A 9,724-nucleotide genomic window follows, 5' to 3' on the forward strand; every position below is an offset into this window, starting at 1 on the left:
GAAAAGTCGCGGAATATTTAATATTTTTAATATTTTTTAGTTTTTTTTTTTTAAATTAATAATATTTTTAATATAGTTTTAATTTTACTTAATTAATTAGCCACAAGTGATCAATTTTTATTATATAAATACAAAATTTGGACGTTTATTAAATAATACAAAATGTTTGTTAGGAAACAAACAACTGATTAAATGATTGGTTTTGTTTAAAACAGCTGACTCTTCAACTGAATAAAATTTCTTTTATTAGACCCGTATAGGTCTAAGTATACAAATATGTATACACATGTTTTCTATGATAATCATATAAAAGATTCATTTATAGATTTATGCATGTTTGTGTAGTCTAATAATTCGCTGCTATCATTTATCTTATCAATGGTTGACAGTTTTTAATATTATTTTCGTCATCCCTTTGACAAGTACAAACTATAACAGAGTATAGTTTAAAGTTGTATGACCAATCGAAGAGAAAACTTTACTAATAAGGACTTCTTAATTTGCCGCCGATTACATAACAAAAAAGTCAAAATGGTCATAGATTATTGATTATAATCTTAAAAATACTATTAAAGGACACATAGCGAAGCAAACACATTAAACATTATTGGATGTCATTAAAAATAATAAGATTCTGTTTTTTTTAACGCTTTTTAAATCAATTTTTTGTTATTTCCGTTATAAAATTATTACAAATTACACGTGAATATTTTAATATTCTATCTGTAAAGTTTATGTAATGACACTTTTAATGGTTTTTCAACTGAACACTTCAAATTTTATTTAATTTCAACTTAGTAATTTAAAAACAGATTTTTATAGCTAACGGACCGAAAATAAAGTTTCGTAGTATAAATTGCATGACTTAATTTTATCTTTCTCAATTCGATAGCCAGTTGAAGAGTTAAAATTGTTCAGATAATGCTCAAAAACTAACTCGACTTAAAAAGTATTTGATAAATTTGATTTGGTTAATTTTATTCCAAGTATTATATTAAAGAATAATATTATTTCAAGGGTATTATTTAAGAAAAATTTATTTGGATAAAAGTTACTGTACATACTTTTCTATGTACAATGAAATTAATTTAACAAAAAGAAAAAAGAAACGAGGTGAGAAACAACTGTTGAACATAAAAATAAAATAATTACTTGAAAAACAGAAATTAAGAAATTAAAATATCGATGATTAGTTGAATGCTATTTTAAAAATATTATTCTGTCAACAAGAAACACGTAAACAAAACTTACAGTCGTTAATGTTGCTGCCCAAAATATCGATCGCGATTAAGAATAGCTTAAAAGGAAATTATCTTTTAGGTGTTTCTCAACAAATCCGTAATCTATTCCAATTTGATGAATAACGCGTAATGTTTAGATTCTATCTAAAAAATTCAATCATGTTGTCGTTGTACATTCGTCAGTAGGCAGGTCGATTTGTTTGTTGTGTTCGTGTCTAACCATTAAGACTTCTCATACTAGTGAAGTTACATCAACACGCGGCTATAAAATCCGTATACAGTTAGTATAAATCGTTGTATTCACTGGAGTGTCGGCACGTTAATGAATATAATCAATTATATTATTTTACACGAGTGTAATTCAATACTACATGTCGATTGAAACCCAGACGGCAGTTGTATCGTTCTGAAACAAGAATTCTTTACTTATTGACATTGAGTACGAGAATGATTTCAACTTATGGACCAAAAACGGTGTTATTTTCCATGTCAATAAAAAAGTTACTGTTCTAGGTAAGCTCCGAACAAGATTGTTTTTGACAAAGCGAGGGACTGTACCTGCTACATTTTCAAATGTTATATAATTTCCTCCTATTAATTTGTAAAGTTCTTATTGAAAAAAGGTAATATTTATTTATCTTTGCTCATTATTGAAAACGGAAAAAACTGCTATTATATGTAAACTACTCGAATTGGCACGATAAAATTAACTCTCCAAATCATCGAACTTTTGATAAATTTATTGCATTATTTTACTATTTCACTTTGATTATTATGAATGATTCGAAGTAATTTACTCTAATGTATCATAGATTTAATTAATCATGAAAATCTAACTGACGCTATCAAAACAATTCTACCAGTTGTTCATCAACAGTACGCATAACATGGAAAATATGCCACCCGCTAATCGGACAGCTCGTTTGTTTGTTAGCTTTTTATCAAATCGGCTCTTCAGTCTGCCAAAGGGTTTTCGTTTGGCAAGGGTGCCCTTCGCGTTTAAGCTGATTAGGCATTCGGAAAACTGTGAAACCCGTTTTATTTTGCATAAGGCTACCGAATGTGGCTCGCTATATGTTTCCAGCAAAGCAAAATAAACACATTTGCCATCCCCTGCGTTAAACTAACAATTATATTCATTTCAATGTAAACATTATAATCCCAGTACAATCGGGTTAAAAGTTTGCTCTGTTTTTTATTGTTTATTCGTATCAGATTTTTTTTTCTTATAGTGTATTTACTTTTCGGTCAATGTGTTTACTCTGAACACAAATTATACAAAACTCCGAGAGTTCCAAACGTTTATTTTATAACTACACGGACTTAAACATACATATATATATATATTAAAAAAAACAAATAGCTCGAAAATAAAATGTTGATATCATCACTCTGCCTTAAATGCATGCAAAACAGCACGGGCGGATTCATAAACAGCCAGAGACTTGGTGTAACACTTAACGTGTATTAGTACTCGGTGTAATTTATGCAAAGTAATGTGTGTTTTGTGCAGGTGCAAATTATGGCGTGTTACACACTACCAGCAAACATAAGATATCCAAGGCATAGGCTGTAATATTATTTGGTATTTCGTCTAGACTGTGATCGGCTCGTGCCCACGACAACTGAACACACGTCTTACGTTATATATTATTATTACTATACGTGTATAATAAAGAAATAATAATAAAATATCCACCTGTCCCCTCCAAGGCGCGTGTTATGAATGTTAATAACGGACGACACGAGCGACAGCAAACTAATATATTATATCACACGAGTCCATGTGATATAAATTTTCTGTACATATTTGTTTGAAACGTTAGAAAATTCAACAATTAAGACTTAAATTGAACTATTAGTCGTACTGTGTTTCAATGGTATCCGTCAAATAAGACAACGCTGTATGGCATCAATAGATAATTGGCCAACAGTTATTCATTATTTCGATCGACATTTGACATTCTGATTATTTTATTTATCAGATCTCAATAACATGGTATTACTCGATAGAATATGGTTTACCTTTTACAGATCATACACCGCGATTCTGTTATCGTAAACTGTTTAATTAAACGAAATATAAAAATAATATAGAGAATTTCATTATTGGTTTCATTTGGTCACGTGTTTTTCTTAATTTATCAATATAGCTTTTTTTACGTGTCAACCTTTATATTTTATAAGGGCGGCAAAATAAAACATTCATAATTAACTAGCTTGTTCGTTAGACATTAATGATCTAATAAAGAAAATGACTGGCCTATAACAACATTTAGACCATTGTATCGGAAATAGTAATTAACACTGTTCAATACCTAGACAAGAGGAGAGGAGAAATGTCTAGTGGTAAAAATAACAAAACTCACGTCATACCTCTTCCAGCCATTACTTTGAATTGTTGATAAAAAAAGAAAAAAATTACACAAAAGATACTTTATGATTGATTAATAAAAAAACTTATAATTAAAATCAAATAAAATTCTGTAAATAATTTTTATTTTTCCAATAATTGAGTGGTTTGCGATAAACAGAATCGGCCTGAATTTTTACAAACGGCTTCGAGTTGCAGTTTTAATTCAACCAATTATGGATGGCACATACACTCGAAGCTGAACTGAATAAAATTTCAAGTAGGGGAAATATGAACACAATGTTATACTTGGGTTTTCCACCCCTGCGTGCAGTGCGTACGACCGGTAGACACAATAGGCTTAATGCTTGTTTAAGCTTTTCCGAGTGCTAGCCAAACGCCGCGGACTAGACCTTACGGTTCTGTAATTAATCACGGGGGCGTAATATTTAACTTAACCCGTGAAAGCACAACATACGGCAATTCAAAACGGAATACACCAAATACTTATGAAGTTAATTAATTGAATTTTCAGAGTTACGCATTGATCTTCGTAGGATAATCTGAATTATTAAAAAAAAATAATACAATTTTTTAGTATTAAAATGTTGATTTTAGAAATGTCGAGTTTTGTTGAAAAACACTGTTCGTTAGCAGTTTGACAAACTTTCCTAGAATGTGTGTCTTTTATGTTGTAGTTTAACTGTTACACTCGAATGGCTTTTGGGGATAATTCCGGTGAAGATTTCCACCACTCATACATAAAGTGATGCTCAAAGGGTTTAGTTGTTGGAAATTTTCCATATAAACTTTCCATATACATCCAAAGTGAATCAACGTTACTGATCAAGTTGAAATTTGTCAAAAATATCTCGTTAATACGTAATACAACATCTCATAAAGATAATTAATTGAAAATAACGGATAATATTTTTTTGCTAAAAATAAATATTTTTCTATTACTTATTCAATATTATTATTACTGGTTAATATTCAGAATATACTTTGTTTATTCCTAGAAGAACTTGATGTACACTCTACAGAACATAGTTCTGTAAACAAGTAAAATTTTCAAAATGAAAGTTTGTTGTTAAAGAAAAAGCGATTCTATAAAAATGATATTTTTTTAATTTTATAGCGTATCATTAGATGCCATCTGATTTTTAAATATTTGTGACATATATACGGCAGGGTATCTGTGATGGTCAGAAAACATAAATAAATTTACATTATCTATAGGTACACGTATATACTTTTAGAAAATAACAAATATAACCCACACGCGTCGAACCGTTCGACTGAAGTACCAGAGGGTTCGTGTTCGGTCGACCGCGAAAACCATACGGTTCAATAAATTGATATCTGCCATATGCTGGGGCGGTCATTCGTAATCTTAACGTGCCCTGGGGTAATTTTTACCCTCCCACGTCCTTTGGACGTATTACGGATGCGAGCGAGAAAACAGGCAGAAGAGCATGTAATATTGTATTTGCAATTTCCTCTAGTGGATTTTCTCCTACACTATGCCTTCGTTACTGATATAGTCGTGATGCTGACATAAAATATACTCGAATGTATACGGGAGTAATAATTGAGTCTCGTGGGAAGCATATATTATTTTACAGCTCTATACTTCATCGTGTTGTTACTGAAATAATATATTTCTGGAATCATAAATTGATTATGTGTAAAAAATGTGTAGATAAGATAAAAAAAAATCTCATTGACAATGAATTATTGCTTTTATTATGTCATTTAAAAATAATTCACGAAATAAGTAATAATCCGATACCTCTAATCTTTATAAAAAAATATTTATGTGTTTTCTTTTGGGTTCTTCTTTTACGAGCTGTTATATATACATATTGTTTTTACATACGAGAAAAACGAAAATTGTTAGATAACGTTTTTGATTTTTTTTTTTTACCCGTTTGTTGGCTAAAAGCTTTTTAAAGCTCACGGTTAATAATTTTATAAGTTTACGTGGTACAATTTTTTACTTAACAGTGTTGGGTATGGTTTTATAAACAAGATACACGAAATTTGTGCTTGTAGTTTTAGACAAACATTTATTTTATCTAGTACTACGTGTCCATTGTACGCGCAAATAATTTTTCGGTAGTCACAATTATTTATTAATTGGTAGTAAATTATTAAAATTCAAGCCTCGAGAATTTTTACTTGAGAATAATAATACAATGCGTTCAATTTTTAGTTGCCTCGGGTTTTTCGTGTGTAAACATTTCAATTAGATCAAATTTAAGTAATCAACTTATTTTACGATTAATCAAGATTTGTTTTTCGATTAAATTAAATTAATGTGTTTGAGTTTCGTTGTTATTTAATTTTTGTATTAGTTTTTACAAATATCTTTCTCTTATACGATAAACAATATTAATGACTCGACATAAAAGATTTGTACTTAAAGTTTTTAATCTTTCTACTATAAAACAAATGTTTAGATTAATTAAAATTTTTAACTTTTTACTAATTGGTTTTTTGTTTTGTAAGCTATCAGTTCATGTGTAAAAAGTATAAATATAATGCCTGGAAAAAATAAAAACGTCTAACTAGCAGTTTCTTTTTATTCGACCGTTGTTGTTATTGTTTATTTTGACACGCTCTCCGCTGTAGTCGCATGTCTGTGAGTATAACAAGTCACATCCCTAATTTCTCGAAAAAATAATCTCCGATCCCCCTCGTTTGCTCTAGTTGTCCTCTTTGGTTCGCCGACGCTAGTTATTATTACACACGTCTTTTTATACATTTTTTTGTGAACTCTCTTTTGCCTTAAACGCCGACGTTGTTGTTGTTTTCGTTGAGTTATCGCGCGCGCAATACGAAAGCGACGAACATCTGCCTGCGGTATCCGGTTACTTCTGTCAAATTAGGCGACCGGGTAAAAAAAAAAGTACCTATGTTTGTGTAGCGTATAATAAGAAAGGTACGTTGAAAACGATGTCGTAAAGTCACCAAAGGGAAAAAGCTTTTTTGATGCGCTGACGAACAGATAAAACGCGATGGACAATTACGGCGGCAAACACAGAGAGGAGATATGAGTGTCGTGGGCTCACCCGCCGGCGATCGCCTCGGTGAGATACGCGCGCAAGTTCGTGATAACTTAATCGTCGGTCCAATTAAGTCGTACGACGAAAGAGACACGACGATCTGCCATGTCTTTTCGGCACCTACGGCGGGATCGTCAAAGCCAAGGGAAACGGTCCTATTAGCGGGAAATCACGTTTCTGAGTGGAGTCGATGGTAATCGCCGGTGACAAAAAACATATTATTATTTCCACAAAAAACTCCAACGAGTCACAAACCAAAGATCAGCACCCTGCAGTGGCGGCGAAATCCTCTAAACGTGAGCTCGATGAGACCGACCGCGATAATGTAAACGCGTTCATCCAAACACCGCGGTCGTGATATTATTTAACTAATAAAAAAACGCGATTGTAATTGGGCTCCGTTTCATATTACACGTCGAGTCTGCTGGTATGACAACCGTTTTCATAATAATAAAACTTCTAATTTTTTTTTTTTTTTTTTTTAGGAAACGACAATAACTTTGTTTATATGTCAACTCCCGCAGCGCAAACTCGCTCTGACGGTTGATTCATGTAAAATAATAACAAAATACATTTCTATTATCATCTCGAGAACATCACGCGTCTAATTTTATTACATTGGTGCACGCGTTTCCCCGAGCCTACCAAAAATGTTAACTGTTTTGTATGACAGATACGGTAATGATGAGAATTAGTACACTGGACTTCTTTGGGCACTTTGAGCTGCCGTTGAAGTGGACTACAAGTGTCATCAAGGCAATAGGAAAATTATTTTTATTATCAGAGTTACAGATAGTAGAGACATTGATAGTATTTATCGCGGTAGTTAAGGATAAATAAGCGCGATAAAGTCTCTGATCTCTTAAGACGACTTGGACATCAAACAGTAAAAATGCAATGTATGTTTATGGATTTTAGATAATTATGAACATTATACGATCAAAACTTTTTCTTGTTAAAAATGTAACACAAAGCCTATATAGAAACTCAAATATTAAACCGTGCTCCCCGTTTTTTAACTAAGGAATAGCACTAGTCAAGTAATATGTTTCCAGTCAAGAATTTGTTAGTAAAATAATCTCACACCACGTAAAATTAGTCTAATCAGAGTCCATTTATTATCACCAAAAAGAAAAATAAACCGAAAAATTGGCTCTCATAATACTTTAATCAACATTTTAATTAACCAGTATTTTATAGTTACATGTATTAAAAAAAAAAAATACTTATAATTAAATTTTCAAACATGTTTATACATGAATAGGATGTTAGGTTTATTTTTTTCTTAGTGGTGGATGTTTTTTTTCACTAGAAAAATAAATTTCAAGAAACGATTCCCACTCTTTAATGTTTCTAGACTTAACTTTATTACCTCAACTTAATTTTCCCACAAAATTCATTATCATACTGATATTTTAATACGCATTCTAATAGTTCAACTGTATGATCGCCACTGTAAAAACCAGTGTAAGAATTAATCTGAAAAATAATAATTGGCCTCGTTTAGTACATAACTACACTCCCTTAAAACGACAAACGTGATTAACAAATGTTCCCCGTTATCAACTCCTATTTCAACACATTATTCTACTCTAGTTTCTTTCACCCCGTATTATTATGTTATTTTATGTCCAATTGATTATTCCAAGATAATTGCTACTATAACGTGTACATTCAACACCATTTAGAGTATTACGTTTCATTCTCTTACTAGTCATTTGTAATTCTCAGTAAACACTTTTTTTACTCTAATGTTCATACTTTTAATGTCACGCCTGTAGTTGTTTGAACCTTAGATTTGTACAAATTTGTAAAACTTGGATAGCACTAATACGCCACAGGTATGTTGGAATTTTTTCATCGTACTAATAAAGTACCTACTACAAATAGCAGAAACAAATAAACTGGCATATTTTGTATTATTTAAGTAAAAAAAAATTGAATTATCTACATTGGTCTTTTATTAAATTATATTTGGACGTATGATTGTGTATCGCGTATCAAGATATGTATTTATATAAAAATAAAAAATTATTAAAAGAAAAATGTTTTAGCTAGAAAATTACCTGCATAAAAGGCACAATTAGCAACTTTACTTTATTCTTTTGATGATATATTTATATTTGTAAGAATAACAATACATTTTAAAATGCGAATTGTATTTCATATGTATATGTAAAAATGTACACATTTTTACATTTCATACAAATGTTGCGTACGTGGTAGAATAAAAAATTAAATTTCAGTTCTTTTGAAATTGCCACTTAAAAGTTCTTACGGAATTAGCAGTTTTATTTTATCTTAATTGAACATTTGACGTGGAAATTGCCTTTATCTAAATTTGTACATTTGCATGCAGGTATAATATTTAAGATAGTATTTTAACTGTTAATTATAATTCAATTATACATTCTTGTTTAGAGTGTCACATTTTGACGGACTAAACCATTAACACACTAATTGCACCTACTGTAAAAAGACTCGCCATTGGACACTATTTAGCATGTATTTTTGTGAGAACTGTCAATACTAATGAATATATATTTACTAATCAATGCAAAGTAATAGGTAATATACTTAATTTAAACATGTGAAAGAATGAAATTTAAATTTGCAGAGATTGAAACGAGTTGAAATAAATTATCATATTTTAACACCATGTTATAATGTAGGGTGGTTTATAAGTATTTTTTTTGTGCGTTTGGTTTCACTATACTTACCACCGGTAGCCAAATTTCAAAGAAAAAAATCATGAATACGTTTCATATGGTAAGCAAAGTGACGTATTTGAAATTTTCAGAAGCGACACAGTTTCGAAACAACTTTTTTCCACTCGTCAAACGTTCATTTTGTCTTAGCCCTTTTTTGTATCCCCCACATTCGAGAACTGGTTCAAACAATAGACTACCGTTTCATGAAAATTAAAAAAAAAAAAGAGAGAAAATTTAAAACAACATGGTTACCACATGGCTGAAGCGATTCGCGTACGTCTGCGCTGATATTAGGTACAAAAGTATGTGACCTCTTGTTGTAAAACCCGTTCAGAGACAATGGGACAATCC

Source organism: Daktulosphaira vitifoliae, unplaced genomic scaffold (assembly GCF_025091365.1).
Source record: "Daktulosphaira vitifoliae isolate Bord-2020 unplaced genomic scaffold, ASM2509136v1 Scaffold_4, whole genome shotgun sequence".
Classification (NCBI taxonomy): domain Eukaryota; kingdom Metazoa; phylum Arthropoda; class Insecta; order Hemiptera; family Phylloxeridae; genus Daktulosphaira; species Daktulosphaira vitifoliae.